General features: G+C 49.9%; 1 protein-coding gene across 1 annotated transcript in view; it reads right to left on the bottom strand.

Moving 5' to 3' along the window:
- Positions 1-21,536, bottom strand: part of TMEM178B (transmembrane protein 178B) — a 333,995-nt gene that overhangs the window by 10,571 nt on the left and 301,888 nt on the right. The gene's annotated exons all lie outside the window — the stretch shown is intronic.

The following is a 21,536-nucleotide window of genomic DNA, read 5'->3' as shown; positions in this document are numbered from 1 at the left end:
AATATTGGCTGTCTCTCTCGGTCCTTTTGTCAGCACTGATGGGAGAGGAAGGACCTGTGAAGTCTGAGAAGGCCATGTTGGGTCAGCAGAAGGAAGAAGAGGGAGAAGCATAATTTTTAGGGTGTGGGAACAAGAGGAGAGGGATTATATTTATATTTATTATAAGACTTCCTGCTTCCTGATGGCCAAGTTTCCTTAAGATCCAACCTCATTTCTTCCAGGCCTCAGGCCCATGAGCGTGTGCGAAGCTCAATGTCCACACTGCCGGCTGCTGTACCTAATATTTATTAAGCATTGTGTGCTAGGAACTGTGTTAAGTGCTTAACATGTATTGAAACTGTATTTCATGTATTGAAACTGTATTTAGAGAACTAAATAAATCTATGCGTAGGTTATATTATTAGCCCTATTTTGTCCCTACTTCTATTTGATTGAAGAGATTGAGGCCCAGAGAGGTCAAGCCGTCTGTCTAAAATCACACAGTTAGTAACCAGTAGACGCAGGCTAGGAACTCAGGCAGGCTACTTCCAGAGTGTGCAGTCTTATCCCCTGTGCTCAGACTGGTGTCAGGCAAGGTGGGGCCCTCCTGTTATGCACCTGAGTTCCAGATGAATTCTCTATCACTCAGTCTGGGGTAGGGCAGTCTGCAGGATTGGACGGCTTGTTAAAGCAGAGGGCTGGGCCCTACCCCCCACCATTTCTGGTTAGTAGATCTGGGTGGGGCCTGAGAATTTGGATTTTTATCAAGGTCTTGGGTGATGCTGATACTGCTGGTCCCGTGACCACACTTTGGGACCACTAAGTTGGGAAAAGGTTTTAGTCGAGAAAGATGAAACTCAATAGTGCGAAGTTCAGAGGACAGAGGAAAAAATGACAACTGAGCAATAAGTGTGAAAAACGCTCAATTTTGCCAATAACCAAAGACTTGAAAAATAAAACCAGACTAACACAACATAATCAAATCAGCTGAGTTTTGTTTTTTATATTGCTATGTTTGTTAATGATTATTTCTAAAACTCATGAGGGAGCAATAAAATGGACCAACCCATGGACTCCAGGGGAAGTAAGTAGAAGCTGGTGTTTCCTTACAGGAAAGCGATCCTCAAAACAGTCACACCTTTGACTTAGTGACTTCATTTTAGATTAAGAAAGAAATCCCACCCGGGAACAAAGATGTCACTAGACAGATGTGCACGTGATGAAGGGCGCCTCTGACACGTGGCCGCTGGAGGAGCAGCCACCGTGAGCCCCAGGTGCCCAGTGAACTGCTCTTTGAGCCGAGAGGTCTGAGCTTTCCGTGGAGACCCTTTGGGGGCTCAGATCTGCGTTCCCAAAGACCACTAAGGAGCATGCTGCAAGGGCCAGGATGAAGGGAGGTGGGGACTGGCGTGGAGGGAGCAGGGCACAGTGAATAATTATTCAGCGAACACTCCTTATAGAGGCAACCAGAAGCCGTGCGTCAGGGATGACCTGGGCTCAGGTGCCCCAGAAATAAAAAGTGTGTGTACGTGCTCACGCACTTGTGTTTCTGTGTATGGATATGCGCCTATGTATCTGTGCACAGTGTGTGTGCGTGTGTGTCCAAGCATGCACATGGCGCCATCACTGCCTGGTAGAACGGGGGTCCCAAGCATGGGGGAGTTACAAAGCAATCTGGTCCCTCTTGCTGTGTGCTGGGGTTCAGACGGAATTCTACCACAGTGTCCACAGTGGATTACATCTCACTTCGGTCCTGCAGAGTCAGCACCTCTTGGGGGAGGGGATGGGAATCTTTTGGTTTTAGAAGTCCCTCAGCTGATTTCTGTCGATCAGGCTGGTGAGACCTTTGGGTTGGGGCAGAGGGCCTCTGTGTAATACAGCGAGGTGAGGGAAGGAGCAGAGGGGGTGCAGAAGGAAGGGGGAGCCTGTGGGGTGTGGCCAGAGAGAAGGTGACAGGCTGGAAGTGCAAGAACTAATCTGACACCAGTTGCAAATAATTCACATTCCAACAAACCAGAGCCGGCCTGCTGTGCCTCAAGTATGTTTCTTTCACTGCCTGGTTTGGGAACCTGAGTGCGCAGATACCATTTACTAAAATTTAGATTTAGGACAGGAAGTGTGTGAGTGTGTGAGTGCATGCATGCATGCTGAGGTCAAATCTGAGCTGCCCTTGGGGAGGCACTCGGAACCATGGATCTGGAGCCTGATAGAAAGTTCTGAGCTACTCGCTGTCTCTCTGCCCCTCCCCTTGCTCAGGCATGCTCTCTCTCTGAAATGAATAAAATCTTAAAAAAAAAAAAGAAAGAAAAAGAAAAGAAAGTTCTGAGTTAGAGAGGTGCCTGGTGGCTCAGTCAGTTAAGCATCCGACTCTTGAGTTTGGCTCCGGTCATGATCTCAGGGTCGTGGCTCTGTGCGCAGCGTGGAGTCCACTTGAGATTCTCCCTCCCTCTCCCTCTACCCATCCCCCTGCTCATGCTCTAAAATTAATGAATAGAATCTTAAAAAAAAGTTCTGAGGCAGAGATGTGGACTGAATCATCTTGTATGTCGAAGCTCTGTGTGTGAGGAGGTCACCCAAGAACTTTATATAAATTGTATCTACATAGGATGCTTTAAAAAATGGAGACATTTCTTCCCATCCAAAGGTGCTCTATCCTGATTAAATCCAGTGATTGATCTGGGGGAGAAGGTTGACCTCCAGAACTTTTGATCTTCCCAAGTTGCCCGTAGCTGCAAAAGCTGGCTATCTACTGCTTTAATGGTATGTTCCGCAAGTAGAGAGGAAAGGACAGAAAAGATGTGGTTGATAAATTGAGAGTAAAGAGATGAGGTCCGTGTGGACCTAATTACCCATTGGAAATGGCCCAGCTGGTTGAGAGCACACATCTTGTTGTGTTATGTTAATGGAGTTAATTGGGGATCTTCCTGCTTTAACTTCCTGACGGTTGTTCTACGACTTTGGAACCTTTTAAAATTTGTTAGCTCTTGTCAATATTCCCCTCGATGGGGGAAAACTTCTAGGGCTCTCCCGAAAGCTGGTCCTTTGAGCCAGTCATCGAAGCAACTTGTTCGGAAGTTGTGTGTGACGAAGAGGGAAGAGCTGGAACATGTGCTCTTAGTTTCCACATTAGGCCACTGTTTTCTGTTGCACTCAGGGACTGATCGGTTTACGTACCTCCGCACTTACGAATTCAAACTTGAAGACGTGCATTAATAATTAGAAATGAAAATATGCAGGGGCGCCTGGGTGGCTCAGTAGGTAAAGCGGCCAGCTTTTGATTTCAGCTCAGGTCATGATCTCAGGGTTGTGAGATCGAGCCCCGCACTGGGCTCCACACTCAGCGCAGAGACTGCTTGGGATTCTCTCTCTCCCTCTGCCCCTCCCCCTGCTCGTGCTCTCTCTCAAATAAATAAATAAATCTTAAAAAAAAAAAGACATGGATATATGCAGGCATATATCCTGTGGGTCCTCGATAAATGGACTGAAGGGACAACGTGTTGCCGTTGCTTTTCAGCAACATGCTGACAAACCGCCTCACAACGGACTTTGATGAGAGTTCCCCAGAGGGGACGAGATGGGGGGACAAAGGTGGGTGAGGATCCTGCCTGACCCAGTTCTCTCCGGTGAGGACCTCAACAACCAGACCTGTAAACTGGTGACTAACTGGGGTGTGTGGGGTGCAGAATGCCCCCTGCCCCCTGCTGCCACCACAACTCTCTGGGGTTCTCTGGTGGAACGAATACAGATGCTGAAAGCCTCTATGGAAACCGTGTCTCAGCTGAAGGACGGTGGCCTCCTCTTCGTGCACCCAAACTAGAGCGTGAGGGCCCCCTTCGCCCCCACAGCAGCCGACCGGAGCCTGTGGGGCTCGGTCGTCAGGATCCGTCATTTTATTCTCCACGGGCACGTACTGAGACCTAAGTGAGGACCCAAGGAATAGTGCATAGTCACGTCCTCTTAACAACTCCCCCCACGGCTTGGGGTTTGGGCCTAATTCCAATCAGATTCCGAGGCTAACTACAGTCAGAGTAGAGCAGTTAAGTGAAAAGAACTCTGCCCCAAGCTCCTCCCTCCAGAGCAAGGCTCTGCTGTGTGCTCCGGACCTGACTGTGAGAAGTGGCAGGTGTGATGCAGGCCAGGGGGGTAGGGACAGCACCAGAATGGTGGTCCCATCTAAGTGACGTCAGGTCTGGGGTGGGGAGGGGGGAAATCCCCGTGACAGTGGCTCCACGACACAAAACAGCTCATCAGCAAGTATTTGTTGAAGATCCTGCTCTTAAGAATCTTTAATTAAATCTAAAATAAAAAGATTTTTTTAGGGCACCTGGTTAGCTCCGTTGGTTAAGCGTCTGCCTTCAGCTCAGGTCATGATCCCAGGGTCCTGGGATCAAGTCCCACATCGGGCTCCCTGCTCAGCGGGGAGCCTGCTTCTCCCTCTCCCTCTCCCTGCCATTCCCCTGCTTGTGTTCTCTCCCTCTGTCTGATAAATAAATAAATAAATAAATAAATAAATAAATAACATCTTTCTAAAAAAGAAAAGATTTTTTAAAAAAAAAGGTTATCATCTCGTTGGGGCTATGAGACATACATACATAAATGAAGAGTTGAGGATAAAGTGAAAAGAGCACCAGACAGGACCAAGCAGAGGGCTGTGAGGTCCCTCCCATATCTAGCAGTCATTAGGAAGTGGGGGAAGAATAGCCGGTAGTAGATGGTAAGTGTCAATCCTCTCATGAGAGGGTGCCCCTCCTTCACCCTCGGCACCCCTGCCCCAGGTCTCTATGCAGAGATGAGAAGGCATGCCCACGTACCACTGTCCCTGTGCCTCTCGGTTCCAAAATGCTCACTGCTCTAGCCTAGTTCAGTGTCCGTCATTTCCCACATGAGCTGCTGTAACAAGTCCCTGCTAGCCTGCCTTCTGTTCTTGACCCCCCTAGAGTAGCCAGTGATATTTTAAAAACTTAATCAGATCATAATTCTCTCCCCTGCTTACAACCCTCCAATAGCTTTGTATCACACTCAGAACGAAATGCATACTCCTTACCCGAGTGGACCCTGCCTCCCTATCTGGACTCATTTCTCACCTTCACCCCTCAAATGTCATCCTCCCAGAGAGATCCTCCCTGGCCTCCTTCTAAAATAGTGCCTCCCCAGTGGTTTTCCAGCTGTTGTCCCAGGAGCTGTCCCAGGAAGAGGGAGGAGAAGAGGCTCCAGCCCTCTCTCCTCTCTTTGGCCAGAATAGCCCTGCTTTGATCTGCGTCCGTGTGAAATTTCATTTGAAGAAAGGAGTCCAGTGATTTCAACACTTTTGAAAAGCACCGGGCTTGTCCATTCGCAAGAGGACCTCAAGGTTCGCCATTAGAGGGACGAGCTCTGGACACCGACAGCAAAGTCTGACGGCTGCTCTCATAGTTGCAAGTGCACGTCTTTGGCAGAAAAAGCAGTCTCAGCTCTCACTGCCACTGGTCCTGGAAGGGGCCTCAGACTTCTACTCAGCCCGGCCCTCCATGCTGCCAGCCCTGGCCAGCCAGCTGGTTGGATGGCGAAGTGAAATCTAATTGCCCCTCTCTGTGCCACGACCCTCACTTGCAAGGACTCAGAGCTCAGAAGTCCATCTAGAAGAGACGGCACCATCCCACGTAGCCGCAGACGGAGAGCCGGTGCTGTGAGATCCTCCGGCTCCAAGACAACAGTGGTCTCCAGACCCCTCTAGTGTCCCTGTTTGCGAACCCTACCTGGGAGTGGAAAGGACGGCCAACAGGTAGAAGGAACTAGGCACACATAATGCCTCCTTCTGGTGGTTCAAACACGCCACCTGCTTCCTTTGATAACGCTCCCACCTGAAGCTCTTCAGGACTCACGACCATGACATCACCTTGCAAACCCACAGCCCTGCCCTGGTCACACCTGTCTGTGTCCCGTCAGCCGAGGCTGGAAGAGGACAGGGCCTGCGGGGGGCCCCCCGGGCTGCTGCCCGCCCCGTCGCCCGCCCCCTCGGCTCCAGGCACAGCTGAGGCTCGAGTGGGGGTGGGAGAGGAAACGGTTTCCACGCCGGCCTGCCAGCTCCCGTTCCAACAGCAAACAGCTTCCCCACGCACCTCCTCCACATCCCTGCCATCTCTAATTAGCGCCTCCCGGGTTGCCAAATAGTAGATTCCAGTGCAACCCCCGCCCCCCGGGAGTTTCAGGTTCTCAGCGGTTTGACGACTTCCCCTGCTTGCTATCTCCTCCCTCAGTTTCCAAGCTGCCCCTTGATCCCGGCTCCGTGCCACCTCTCTGTCCCGCCCCGTCTCCTGCAAGGGCTTCTCATCCTCCTTTCGTCTTCACAGACTTGAGGTTCCCAAGCTCTCATCCCACATAACACACTCCTTCGGGCACCTTCCCCTTCTTCTCTGTTTGGAGATTCCACCACTACATGATCGAGTCACAGGACATGTGATATTACGTGATATCCTATACTACGTAATTATGTGTCCCCAACCCCCAGCGACACACAATAGTCAAGGTATTCCCTGGCTACACACAGGTTTCCAGCACTTTCCCCACAGACCCCAATTCCCCTACGCTCCTGACTTCTTTATTCTTCCAAAATCTTGCCTCCCCAGGAGGGTGATCATCCATCCTCGTTTGCCTAGGGGCCGGCGGTGGGGGTGGCCCTGCAATGTGGGGGTTTCATCCTAAAACCGGAAAGTCCTGGGCTACTTGGGACGTATCAGTCACCCTTGCAGGTTCCTTCACTGTCGTTCTCTCCGCTCTGGCGCCCATCGGTGGTACTGCCACAGTGACCGACGCATCCTTGCTTGCAAACTAAATTAACCATCATGGCCTCACCCGGTGAGGAGGGAGACATGGATGCCCAGAACGTGCTGAGAAATGCCACGCTGGGATGCGCAGTTTTGGGGCAGCTAACTCTTCTGCCACCCTGAGACGTCACCAAGGAACACTTAATCGGCAGCCCAATAATGGTCCCACTCTGGTACCACCTTAAAGCTCAATAATTTTTTAGCCGCTATTCAGAGTTCTGGTGTTAACCCCCTGCTCAGCGCACTCCTGAGCATGGACTGCAGGTGTGTAAGGTGTGAGCAGGGCCTCCCATGTGGCTGCTGCTGTATGAGCACACACGGGGGGGGGCATGTATCTCTGACCTCTTTAGGGATTGTCATTGAAGCCACGTGAATGGACCCTGTGTAGAAATAGCATCAACACTGAGGCCTTTAGGGAGCAGAAACGCTCTTCCTAATTCAAGAAGCCGTCAGCCAGGACACCGAGACCCTCGAGGTTCTTGCGGGAATTCAGGGCAGTTACGCATTGTGTGCACAGGCACTTTCCCAAACATCTATTCCTTATGTGACCCAGTGGTGCCCAAAACTTCACTGGAGTATCATTTCTGCAGCTTTCTAGGGCAGGAAATCCACCTGCGTGACTTTCTCTGCCCCTGGGAATGAGGAATGGCGTCTGTGTACCCCTGGGCCTCGCGCATCCATTCCCTCGTTGCTTTGGGGCCAAAGCGCCTCTGTTCTGACCCAAGTCCACCCGCTTGCTGTGGAGTGGTGGCTGCAGATGTGCCCTTGTGAGTGTGCACGCCAGGGGTCAGGGACGTCTGCGCAGCAGCCCAGGTCCTCCCCCAGACACTCCCCCATGAGCCCCTCTCTGATCTTTAAAACCATAAAGAAGCAAATCGGCAAACAGAAAAAGGATCCATCCCTCCTCCAACGCCCGCGTGCACATCCTAGGAAGCTGATGTATACTAAGCCCTTCCTTTGCGGAGATTAAATGCCTCGGCAGCATTTAGCTCTCAAGAGCACTTTATAGCTTTGCTCAGACCTGCATGGAATATAAATTACTGTTGAACTATACACCATTGCATCAGCAGCAGCCAACAGGCAGGCCATGTGGGGTTTCACATCCAAGGTGCCTTAGGGGTTTGCTGGGATGAGGCACGGAGCGGTGACAGGCTGCAGAGAACACCCTGCAAGGCACGGCGCCCTGAGTTTGGACCAAATCATCCATCATCCTGCAAACTCTGCAAACGCTCTAGGCAGAGACACTGCAGGAGCGCCGCCCCCCCAGCCCCATCCCCGGGCAAGCAGCGTGTGTGTTCCCGCGGTTGTGTCTACGTGCTATGAGGCTGCTCTGTGTCTGGGCATGCGTATGCCCCCGTAATGCAACATCCCCAACTCAAGCACTGAGCAGGACTGGCCCATGCACACAGCTTGGCCTTGGTTCTAAAGACAATGCTTCCAGCTTCCCAGCCTAGAACCTGGAGCCTTATGCCTTTGTTTTCACGTATCTACAGGGTGGTCACCAAATCCAAATCTGGAAGCACTGATGTCAAGGACGGAATTGTGTCCTCGCGAAATTCCTATGGTGAAGCCCAACCCCTGTGCCTCAGAACGTGATTGCATATGAGATAGGGCTGTCACAGAGCTAATCAAGTTAAAACGAGGCTGTTATCAGGGGTCCCTAATCCAAATTGACTGGTCTCCTTCCAAGAAGAGGAGATGAGGACATACAATGAGACACCAGCCACTTGAACGCACAGAGGGAAGGCCATGGGAAGAGGGGGCCCGTCTGCAAGCCAAGAAAGAGGCCTCAGAGAACACAGCCCTGATGATGCCTTGATCTCGGACTTCCAGCCTCCGGAACTGTGGGAAAATAAATTTCTCTTGTTTGAGCCACCCAGTCTCTGTTTTTTTTTGTTTTGTTTTGTTTTGTTTTGTTTTAGCAGCCCTAGCAATCTAATGCAACAGGTGAATACATAATAACCGGCTTATTACCATAACATTACAATCTACAATAAAATAAGACCATCTTTGTTTCCGGACTTTATAGACACCCTGTAGCTAAAACAGGCATCTAAACATAGCCATAGAAAACAATAGCTGCTGGCATCTTCTGGGTTTTTCCCCAGCTAGTCTTCCTCGCCAATGTATCTATGCTTACTTCCACTCAATACTCATTGACCCATTTATTCTTTTGGGTATAGACTTAGATTTGATCACAACATCCATGGCCCTGTGGCTTCTCTACCAAAGACAGAGCCTTTGCGAACTTGTGCAAACATCTCAAGGGCTAGGCAAATGGAAGACGGCATTAGTGGTGTTCAAGTGCTCTTTGTGATGGGGATTCACTAAGGTTAAAGAACCTTTGTCTGGTGTCCTTGACCGGAGTCAGACACTTCCATCCTCTACCCCGGTCTACACAGAGTCTATGTAGCTAGCCTTGATGGTCCAAGCCAAGCCCTGTCTCCCAAGAAGCCTTCTCTGGGTATGCCCAGCTTAAGATTACTCACATTTTTTCCCCCTGAATCCATAAAGCTTTTATGGTCTGGAAGAGGTAACCTGGCAATTATAGGGACCCCTTCTTGTCCTCTGTTTTAGTTTGTGTTCAGCTAGACTGCCACTTTCTCCAGAATGGTGTGGTAGTGAGGTCTCCTTCTGCATCACACACAGCACTGAGCATGAACTCCATGTCACTAGAAGAAATGGACTACCAGGCTCTAGGGCTTTCAAGTGAAAATACAGGCTTTGAAACCTAGAGGGGAATGAAGTTGACACCAAGCCTGGCCCTCCCATCCTTTTCCTCCTCCTAAACCATTCTGATCGCTGAGGGGTTCGTGCACCTGCCTGTGTGTGCGCGCGTCCCCACGCATGTGCGCACCTACCCGTGTTTCACTGGGCACCTTGGGCTTCAGGAAGCCTTTTTATATTCACAGAAATTCCGCACTGGAATAATACCCTCTCTGCAGGATTATTTTGAAAAGTGATAATAAATGTGAAAAGGCTTACAGAAGTTAAAATTGCTTTCTATATGTAAGGTATAATATTAGAAATGGAAGGCTTTAAGGGAGGTGAAGAAAAATTGTTCTGGAGGACAAGAAAAAAATGAGGTTGCTGTTTTCCTCTCCATCACCCACTCCACGTCCCCTCCGGCCCCGCCCCAGGGTAAACGCCACACCAGGAAGCAACGCTCTCCACAGAAACCAGAGGAAGGGCTCACTCAGGACTCCTGATTCTGTGGCCTTTGTGGAACCAGAACTATGGGACTTGGAAGACGTCAGACCATGTTCCTGAGACAGACCATCCTCAGTAACAGAACTTCTCTTCAGGCTCAGAGAGGTTATAGCACCCGGCAGGGGTTAGTCACATGACGACACCGGTGGGTTTGTGAAGCAGCTTGTAAGCCTGGGGGTCAAGCAGGATGGGGCAAAGGAAAGAGCCCCAATAGCAGTGTTGGGAATAGCCACATAACAGGAGTTGGGGACCTTTCCAAGGTGCCGCAAAGCTTCTGACCTGGTTCCTCGGACGTACAGGGGCGGTATCTAGAATTCTCCCACATTCGTTTATTAAACACCTACTATATCGTGGACTGTGAGAGTTGTCTTTTTATCATTTCTAGTCTACACAGCACAGCTTCCTCTCTTTGTTAAAATATGACCACCGCTCTTTCACCAGGAAGCCGTTCTGAGATCCCAGTGACTCCTTCAGACATAAGCACCTGACTCAAGCCAAGTCTCATGTGTTGTGACTCCTGCACCTCCTGAGGCTGTGATCACATGTGTGTGCATATATGCGCAGCACGGAACACACGTGATATAATCCAGAGTCATCTCCAGTTAAATAATTTGCTAGAGGTCCCAAAGCATAGGCGACAGAGCAAATATCTGATTTTGCCATAAAACCTCCGACTATTTGATTGCAGAAACATCTGAGAACTATCCATTATACTTGCTCCCACTACCCCCATTAAAAAAAAATCCCCCAGAAAAAGTCACCACTGGTCCACCCCACTTCTGCCCACCTGCCTTGGGCTATTTCATGGCTTTATGGAGCAAAAAGGTGGGTGGTCCGTGGTGAGCTCTGAGCTTCCCATATGGTGGGCATACATGTACAGGTGAGGAGTTCTAGAAAGGCAAGGAACCAAGAGCACAGTCTCACATCCTTCTCAGTGTGAATCTTTGGAGCTTCCTATCCATCTGGGTCTTGGTTCAGAGCTGAGAGTTGGTGGGATCCAACTGGCTTCTTAACTAAATGGAGAGTGGCATCTACAGCTGTGCAGAAAGGAACATTCTCAAGCTGTGAACAGTGAGCTTCCAAGAGTAAAGCCACTTAGCGCATGCCATCTTCCTGCCGCTGCTTCTCTTTTCTCTCCTTTCCTTTCTAGGCCAACCCTTCCTGGTGGATGACAATGGTCCGCAGAGCAAACGTGGAGAATCTCTAGGGCGGAGGTCAATCTTATCCTGGGTTTCATGCTCGGGACAATGCTGGAAGTAATTCAAAACCTCCTGCAGACCATCTCTGACACGACAGCTTCCTGGTTGCTCTGGTCATTGATCTTCCTAAATAGTACGCAAGCCACATCACCTGCCAGGGCCAGCAGCAAGCCCGGCACAAGTACAGCAATCATTATGTACCAATCCTGTCTTGGTGGGCCAAGGCCCTCCTGGCCCAGAGGTAAGTAAGGCAGCCTACACGCACTTCCTGGTAGGAGAACTACAGCCAATGGGGATGCACATAGTAGAAGGAGAACTCTGCCAAGAATCAGAAAATCTGAGTTCTGGTCCCATCCCTGCCCATGAAGCAGGCAGATCACTGCATCCCTCTGCCGTGATCCCTCCACCGTACTATACGGAGGGAAGGACCAGATCTCTTAAGGTCCTTCCAGTTAAGTGATGCCCTGACTCTCCGCATTGGGACAAGACGGTTCCGTTCTCTCTGAACTGCTCTAGGATGGGCTGCCAGTCATTCTGTCAAACATGAGCCACCTGAGAGAAGATACTGCTTCTCACCCCCTGACATGCACAGAAGGGCTGCTGGAGGAGACCCTTAGATGCCATTACTCGACATCAGTGTGCATATGAGGCTTTGCTCGAAATTGCCTTGATTTTAAATGGGGAAGGATGGGGGCCCAGCTGTTTAAGTGTCTGGAAGAAATTGGCTCCTGAAAGAAATCTCTCAGGCTTCTACCCTATCTGATCGGAGCCAATGCCGTGTTAATTAGGAGAGGAAGAGGCTTGGGGTGGTAGCCAGATCAGGCGAGCCTGCCACCTGGTTTGGTTTATGTCTCCATATGCCTGGGACATTTGTTAGCTTGGTCTGACCTTTCCCTGAGATGATGTCACCTCACCGCTGGGTCACTGAACACATATATGGTTTTATACGGATCCAACACTGATATGTAATATTTACAACGTGGCAGGCATCGTTGCGAGGGCTTTACACATGTTAGCTCTTTTAATCCTCCAAGCAATCTTATGAGGTTTGGCTGAGGAACTTGAGGCACAGAGAGGTGAAGGAGACTGCCCAAGGTCACACAGCTAGCGAGTAGGAGAGCCAGGACTGAAATCCATGCGTTGGCCGCTTGTTACGTTGCCTCTCATTCCTCCCACATGTGGACTGTCTCTGGAGCTGGACTGGAGGCATTATAAGCAGAGAAGCCCTCTTCTCCCCCCTACACAGTGGTGCTTCGGGAAGACCTATCGACTAGATGATGAGATGGGGAGAAGAGCCTCTGTTGTGACCAAAGGCAGCCCTGAGGAGGTTCTGGGAAGCACTCAGACTCATGGCTCCGGTAATGAAACTCTCACTGCTGAATTGTTCAGAGAACTTGGAAGACCTTTCATAACCTGTACACAGCTTTGCTCCGTGGTTGTGCCATGAAGAGGGGTGAGCCCTGTGGAGGAACAGGAGTTTCCCAGCAGGTGGAGGGTGGGGAGGTCGAGAAAGGAAACGAATCAAGATCACAGCATTAACTTTCTTTCACTAAGGCTCTTTGTAGCTTCCCAGCTGGCCAGAAGCTGAACCCAGGGGACGGAGGAAGCTGGTAGTCAGAAGAGGAACCCCCAGGAGCTCAGTGTGGACCCCAATCCATGGAAGGTGTCCTCCCCTCCCACCGGCTCCTCCTGGCTCATCAATGGGTCTCAACCTGGGCACCTCTTTTCGCTCCTCTTTTCTCTTGGAGATTTGGGGGATGATAATTACTCATCTTGGCTTTCTGAACTCATACTCTAGTGAGAAAAGAGTCACAGAAAGGAGGCCGGTGGGGCAAAAATATGTCAGCTTTATTAATGATAAGGCTGGCATGGCAACTGTGGCTTGACCCCTGGCCACATTCAAGGGCACCCATACTTTTCCCCCAGGCTGACATTTTAGGATGATTTGCCTAAGGGAACATTCAGGTTTGCAAAGCAGATACACTCATCCTGAAGTGTTGACTCACACTGCTGAGCCCAGAAAAGAAGGGCAAATAGGCCTCCTGATGCCAGCCTGACCCTGGGGCCTCGACCTGGGAATGCTGCCCGCGTAGAGAAGCAAGGAAGGGTAGGGGACTCAGATGGTGCTAGGCCCTATGAGCTCAGCCTCTTGGCCAACCTCACCAGAGAAGTTAGTCCCCTCTTCTCCCTTGGGAAATAGAGTCTTAAAAGGTGGCGTGTCCTCCTGGAGAGAGAGGTTTCCTACTTTATGGGCCCTGATGGGAATGCTGAGATCAAGAGAGAACCGTCCAACTTCCCCTTGGCCATACTAACTCAGGCACCATAAAAAGCTAGACTCAGAGGCTTCTGGGAATTGTGATGGCAATGGAACTTGTCCGAAAATGTTAAGAGTTGAGCCAGAGGGGGTACTTTCATTAAATAAATTGTAGCCTGAAAGTGTGGTGAAATCTTTAAGTTCCTAGGTTTTGGTGGGGGGAGTAGTGGGAAGGACACAGCTATTGGCATTCCTTCGTACCCAGGGCCAAAATTAGGGGGTCAAATATCATACTAGATTTACATTTTACCTTCACATAAAGCTGCTTAAGCTTTTTTTTTTAATATATAAAAAGGACTTTTTTTTTTGCTTCATTCATGACAGAGTTTACTTACACAGAGAAATATAAAAACGGAAATGTATTAATGACACGTGGAATCCTAAACAAGGACGAATAAAGAAAGACTTGACATACTGCTTCTAGAAAGTGGCCAACTCTTGGTCTCGGTGCAGGTTCAGTTATCAATGGTGTAAAAGCCCCCTGAGGGCAACAGTAAGGGCGAGTTGACTTGACTCTTCCTTCAGCCTCAATCTCTAGCCCCCTTGGGGCTGTTCTGGGGTCCCCGGCACAGAAAGCTCCTCTTTCTCTGGGCACGCACAGCCCCTCTGTTAGGGCACCCACCACGCTGCCCCCACCACTGCCTGGGTGGCCCTTAAGTACAGGGACCATCCGTGCTCTTATCTGTGTGTCCTGGGCGCTAGCACAATGCCCAGCATGCAGTAGGCACTCAATCAACGCTTAGTCAGTTGCACTTAGTTTGTAAAGCAGTTCTTAGGAAGTGCTATAGAGTGGTCTTCAAATATTTGAAAGACTGTTGGAGGAAGATGGTCCTGACTTTAATCTATTTACTTTAGCAGAAAGGACCCAAATCCAATAAGTCAAAGTTACTAGAAACTATATTAAGGTTTAAAATAAAGAGGGGCAAATGACCACTGGAGGAGCCAGCAAGGAACAGGCCCCCTGCCACCATGGAGGGTTTGACCCAGAGGGGACATAAGAAATTTTCTCGATTTCTGCTCCCGGAGATATTTACAATGAGGTAAGTGCCATCAAAATGGGACAAAGTGATGTCTGAGTTCAGAGGCAGAGTCTGGTTCTAGTTAAGCTGATTCAAAGGGTTTCTAGAAGATGCTGAGTGAGCACTGAGCCTTGAGGAAGAAGAGGACTTCGTCAGGCCAAGCAGGGTGGCATGGAGGCAGGCAATGGCGGGTGGTGCGGAGGGAGCACAGGACGTGTGGCTGCAGGTGAGTCTGGAGGCAAGACTGTGGCCAACGTTAAACTCCAGGTGGCAACACTGACCTTTACTTGATAAGCAACATGGAGCCCCAGAATGCTTTCATCAGAGAAAGGACATGGCAAGAGGTGTATTTTAGAAAGACGGAATGGTGTAAAGGTTGAATTAAGTGGAGAGTTGGGAAACGTATCCTCTGCTAGATAATTTTCCTATATATGATTCTATTTCATTAACACTGTGGCATCCCCTCAGTTTTACAGATGAGAAAATGGAGGCTCAGAGTCTGGGGACACAGATGTCCACCCAGGGCTAAACGACTGGTAACGCCAGCATCGTACTAAGGGCCCCAGTGGTGCTCAGGGAATGGACATGAGCGAGACGGCCACAAAGAATATGGCAAAGGAAATATTGGCAGGTCCTGACAGTCAACGCTAAGGTATGGGTGACACTGGAAAAGTGAGCAATGACTCAGAGGTGACTGGCAGACTCCTTTGCAGAGGAAGGCAAGAAAAGCAGCTCATTTCATAGGGAGAAGGGAAAGGACAGAAGCTGACATTTGTCAGGCACCCACAGTAAGCCAGTACGCCATAAACATAAGGCACATGCATACCATATACAGAGAAGGCACAAGTCTAGCTCAAGGCTAGTCTGAGGTTCCAGAAGGGTGGAGACGTCCAGAGAACAGTTAAAAACATGAGGCTGGAGCTCAGCAAAGGCCATTCCATACCGGTTCCAGACTCATCCGTGCAGAGGTCACTGTCACTGCGACAGCAGATATTGGTGACAAGGAGACATGTTTGTAGGGAAAAAGAAAATAGCATTGAAGTCCACACTTACAGGTAAAGTAAAGAGCAAAGAAAACAGAAAAGGCACAGAAGAAAGGAAAAGTCATGAGTGTACTGTCATGGAAGACAAGAGATGAGAGTCTGAGAAACAGAGACAGGTAAATCCATGTGAGGTCAGAAAAAGGAGGTTCAAGGACAGGTGACAGGCAGAACAGCCAGGAGGAAGCAGGTCTCCTAGAAAGGAGCTTCTGAGACATGGTGGCAACAGAAACCAGACTTCAAGAGATGAGGCGGTTGGTGGCGGAGCTACAGAAGTAATAAGATTATTCTTTTTGCTCCATGAGCCCCAAGCTTTGTCTTCTGTCTAGAGCATACGAAAAGATAAGGCTCTTGGCCAAAGACGCTCGTTTTCCTATTTCTCTGAGACCTCCCTTCCACAGAGTCAGCCTCATCTTCTCTGCGCCCCCAAGAACGATAGTCTTCACCCACCATGATGGATCATGGTGGCCTGAGATTCATAAACATGTCGACGACTTAATTTTTATTTGAGAGCTAGCCCTGCATGCTAAGTACAAACCTGGGCTTCAGAGTCCAATAGATTTGAGTTGGAATCCTTTGGTCTGGGAACCATGTGACCTTAAACTCCTGAAGCAAGCGCTAGGAACCACAAAGAAGGTAAGAGCCAGTGATCAACTGAGCACGTGATAAACACGTAGGAAAGGCTCATTACACGCCGGACAATGCTCAGCACGGCCCACTTCTCAGTGACTTCTTAGCACAATCCTAGAAGGCAGCTACTATCTTACAGGTGGTGAACCCGCGGCTGGGTTCACCACATCTGGACTTAATGCTATTGTTAACACTCCGGTAGTAGAAGTGACTCCCTTCTTGGCCTCTCTACCCCTCTGCCTCCTGCCCTGCCCCCAAATGAACACCTGCCTGCCTCTTACCCATAGGGGTGAGGAGGACCGGACCATTCTGGTTCGGGTGTCAATGTAGGCTTGCGAGTAAGCCTGTCTGCCTGGCTGGTTAGTGCCTCAGGCTGCTTCTCGGCCCCAGGGGCACTGGCCCAGGAGCCTTCCCAGGAACAAAGAAGAAAGAGTGGGTATTAACCTGAAGACCTTGTTTCAGGCTCCACCATTTACGTAACTGCTTGTTTTGTGGCTCTCTGGGCCTAGTTTGTGTTCTACAAAACTAGGGCTGATGGGAAGATGAAAGCATCAATGTTTGAACATCTACCACCGATACGGCACAGATGCTCTGAAATGGGAGCTCTTCTCTCCCACCCTGCCTCTTCCACCCGCCTTCCATGGGGGTTTGAAGGTCCATGGAGGCCTTTCCTCCCCCCCTCCACCTTTGGAGCTCTGTGAACTGCCCGCGTCACCCAAATCATAACTGATCCCCTTTCCGCCCCTTTTGCCTGGCCAGCACCTTCTCCCTGGATGGGTGAAGCTGTCCTTGTCCTCTTCACTGCTGAAAATTCAGACCCAGAATTCTTTCGTATCGTGGGCCTCTTTCACAGCCACATTGGGTATCCTTGATCTTCCTGTGGCTTCTATAGACAGGGAGAGTGTTTTTTTCCAAAGCCCAAATCAAGACACGTGGTATGAGACACAATCCGGTTAACAGGAAAGTATATTTGAAATCAGGAGACTTCCAGAATGTCAGGGACGTAGAAGAGCTTCACACAGGCCCCCGTTCTCCAATTATTTTATACTTGGGGATAAAAAGCACACCGTCACTCACCAAAGCCCAAGGTCTGTTAGGATGGAAAGGTATGTCTACCAGAGCAGAATTCCTTTACCTCTCTGCGTCCATCTTTATAAACCTTCCCCAGAGTAATGCTTTAGGGCCTTCCTGGAATCACTCTCCCACGATTACCCCCTAGGGCTTCGAGGCCATCACCAGCCCCCCATTCAGCTCTCCCCATGCCAAGCTCCTCCCCACCCCCAACCATAGGGGGCATCACCGCAGTGAGGCGCAGGTGGGCTGCCCCAGGCTTAAAGGTGTGCCTGCCTGTACGCTGTGGGGCTGCCTGGCCCTGCCCCCCAGCTCAAGGACCCAGGCCAGTTCAAGCCAGCTTGAACCCAGAGGGAGGAGGGGCCCTAACTCCTGTGTTCACAATAAAGCATCTCAGCCATCCAAGTAGTGAGGGTGACAAGATGCTTCGTGGGCAGAGCTCCCCTCCTCCCTTCCTCGGGTTTGGCTATTTCTGATGCCGATTCTCACCTGTCCTTAACCCCCCAGGGCAGGAAAGAGGAGATTCCTCCTCATTTATACCTGCTCCTCCATTTTGTTTCCCCAGGAGCCACTTTTATGCCCACTAGTAGGGGTCTCTCTGTTTTATTTCAGGAATGAGCATTTTTCTTTGATTTATGACTCATTTCAGAGCCAGAGGCTTGCCTGACAAGTTCCCTTTCTCTGAAGCTTGCACACCTCTGTAAGAACATCCTAGAAGAGCCATAGGGACGGAAGCTTTTGAAGCTGCTTTAGAAATTACCTAAGTTTCCATGGCAATCAAGCTCTATGAAGTCACCACCACATTCTGGGTCTTTCTGTTTCCACTGAAAAGGCTGTTGGAGAAATCTGTTCTTTCTCAACAACCCTTCCCCATCCCCCCAATAATGGAGATGGTCTTCCAGCTACCCCGCCCTCTCTCATCTCCTGCCTGTCCTTCCCCCATCCCGCTCTTGGCAATAATCCACAGTCTGCAAGCAAGGACCCCAATTCAGTGCAGTGATGTTATTTCCACCCCAGGAAAGACAGGTTCTTGTTACCATGACAGGAGGACACTGTAGCGTGCACGGTCCTGGCCTGACTCTGGTCTATAGTCCCTGGATAATTCAGAATATGTCTGTGTTGGTGGAGGCAGGCTGGCCAGGAGGGTACCAGGCTGTGGAGAAATCACTCATCTTGAGCAAGATCCCAAGTCATCCACCGCACACTTAGCTGAGACACTGAACCAAAACCTTGCCTTACCGTCTAGAGTAACCTCACTTTGCTATTCCCTTGTCTCCTCTGCACTTCCACGTCCGTCCTGCCCACATAACTGCTTTTCATTGTTCATTACGGCAACAACAGATCCATCAGCTTCCACTGAAAACATCGACAGTGTGCACGCGAAGATTTTCCCGATCCTGAGGTTTCCATCAATCCTAGACATGATCAGTATTCTCAACCAATCTCAACAAACACCTGCATTGAAATACAGGCCTTAAAGCAAACCTCTAACTCTCCATCAATCCTGACCTTATCCTCCTGCTCTGGGACCCTGCCCGTTTTGCAAGGTGCTGTTCGCCCTGAGTGCAGTCAACAACAAACTCAGCTTCGTCTTGTTCTCATGTCATGTGCGCAATGCGGGGGGAGCCAGCTTTTGATCCAAGAAAAGGGAAAAATGCATGTCTATGTGATTATTTGGTCATCAGGGACCAGGGGTGATTTTAAGCACACCAGACTTGTCCTAAGTTAGGGAAAAGAGGAACTAGGACCAGAAAGAGCAAAGACCTGATTTCTCAGGACCTTCTGGAGCCCCTGCAGGGAAAGGCTGCCATGCCCTGGGGTCAGGGAATGTGAGCATGGGACAGCAATGGAGGCGGAGCTGGCTTCATGGGCACGTGTGCTTGCTTTCAGGCTCTGCTGTCACTGTCTTGAAATTCTTCATGTTTAAAGAATGGGTTCCAGGTTCTCATCTTGCAAATTCTGCAGCTGGTCCTGGTTGGAGGGGTGGGATGCCCCCAGGTGTGCAGCAATGCAACATCTTCAGGGGCACGTGACAGTCCCCCTGCCTGACCTGGCCACCCTGGGGCCTAGGTACCATGCCCCCATTCACAGGAACTGTCACGGGAAGTGGAAGAAGCTCTAGCTTTCGGCACCCCAGAGGGAAGCCAGATCACTGATAAATGCCACATAATATCAAGGGATCGCCCAGGCAGGAACCCCAGGGCAATCTGTGAGATAGACAGAAGGCAGCCCAGAATGAGGGATGATGCCCCCTCAATCAATCAAATCCATATCATGGCCTCTGAGGCCCTACATCTGCTCTCTTTTGGGAAATATCTCCAACTTACTCTGTTCCTGTCACAACTGTCCTCTTGCTCAACTTCCTCAGACCCAACAGGCTCACGCCCATCCCAAGTCCCTCACACCTGCTATTCCTTTTGCAAGGACCGATCCTGCCAAGTGTTCCCAGGAAGACTTCCATTCAATGGAAAACTTCCCCTGAAGGCTTCCATTCAAGCCTCTGTTCAACTGTTACCACCGGAGAGGCCTTCTGCCCACCCACTGCCCCCCATCTATGGCGATGCCCCATCACTCTCTACCTCTCTTCCAGCTTGCTTTTTCCCCACAGTTCCCGTCACCACCTGGAAGCGTATTCTGTACTTATGGTGCTTGCTTATCTGTCTCCCCAACAGGAGTGTAAGCTGCATGAGGACGTTGCCCTATCCCCCACGCTAGCCCAAGTGCCTCAACAGCATCTGGCACATGATAAGCGATGAGTATTTACTGACTGAATGAATAAGTGACTAGCCAGAGAGACATTATCTGTTCAAGCAATTTCATCTTTATCATCCCACGGCAGGGTCTTTGCACGGTGTTGCTAGTGATGGTACGGGGCTGCGGAGCACGGAGTGTCATGGAAGGTGGTTGCTTTCACAGAGAAGTAGCTAAAATAACACCTAAAACTCTCGAGAGCAAGTCCTAAGCCCTTCACATGAGCTAACTCTATAACTCTCACAACTATGCTTCCGGCGGGTACTATCATTAGTCCTCCTTGCAGATGAGAAAATGGAAGGAGGGCATGCAAGGTAGTTAAGTAACTTTCTTAAGTCACCTGGCTCCTTTGGTGCTGGACTAGTTCTTCGTGATAAAACCTACTTCCCACTTTTAGCTGGAGGATTCTAGCTCCTGAACAAGGACTTCAACCCCCAGTTAGGTGGCAGGGACTGGAGGGCAGCTCGCGGGCATGTGTGAGCAAGGGACATCCAAGAGGCAAGGGCTGGTTCTTCCCAGGAGCTCTCCTGGATACCTTCACCATCCAGCCTCCTTTCCACCTCCTTCTAGACTCTGCTTTCTGTCTTAGCATTTCCTTCGGGGAATTTAATGACAAAGCGCCCCCCTGTCCTGGGGAATATGGAGCACTGTGGCTTCGCTGAGTGTTATAAGCATTCGGACACGGCCCTCACTGACATGATCTGGGTGTCCAGGACCGACGCTGCTTACTATTCTCCTCTAAAGTGCAAATCTAGAATGCAGGCAGGTCCCAAAGGGTGCCAAAGGTGCAACTCCTTTCGATGTGTTCCAGCTCTTCAGGTGAAAATGAAGCCCTCCCGTTGCCTGGGTTGCTGGAGTGATTGATCCTGGTCCCTCGTTCCACATTAGGTAAGGGTGTGTGCTGCTTCTTAATCCTCCTGGCAATGTGTCTCCTCTCCCAAATGTCTTTGTTTTGAATGTAATTTTCAAATGCTAATAAATACTCGAATAAGCACCTTCTGAAAGGCAAGACAGATATATTCCAGGGTATGAAGTACTTCGTGAATCTCTGCTCAGGATTTTGCAAGAAAGTCTGGAGGACAAAAAGCCAGGAGGAGAGTTGTGATGTTCTGGGAAAATCTCCCATGAACCTATAAAAGCAGTTTAGCAGTAAGTAGATGGGTTTTGTGCCCTTGTTTGGTCATGGTAGGTTATAGAAACTTCTCTCCTTCCTAGAATGGACTTCACTTGGGGCATTCATGTAACAGTAACAGCCACCATTTATCGAGGGTTTTATAAGCTTTGCACTGTGGTAAGTCACTGAGTTACTGGATTTATCCTCTCCTCCAACTCAGAATATCTAATTTACATGGGCTCCCTCTTCTTACCCATGAGTCATGAAGCAACGACCCACCATCGTGAAGCTGAAAGCACGGTGCCTCCGGGACTGACAGAAATGCAGACGCAGCCATGTTTCTAAGTAGCGGGCAGCTAGGAGTGACAGTGGGGAGAAGCTGACAGCAACCCTAGATCTTATCCTA

This window comes from Ursus arctos, unplaced genomic scaffold (assembly GCF_023065955.2).
Source record: "Ursus arctos isolate Adak ecotype North America unplaced genomic scaffold, UrsArc2.0 scaffold_3, whole genome shotgun sequence".
NCBI classification, from domain to species: Eukaryota; Metazoa; Chordata; class Mammalia; order Carnivora; family Ursidae; genus Ursus; species Ursus arctos.
The sequence above is the reverse complement of the archived record's forward strand: the minus strand, read 5'-3'. Positions and strand labels throughout refer to the sequence as shown.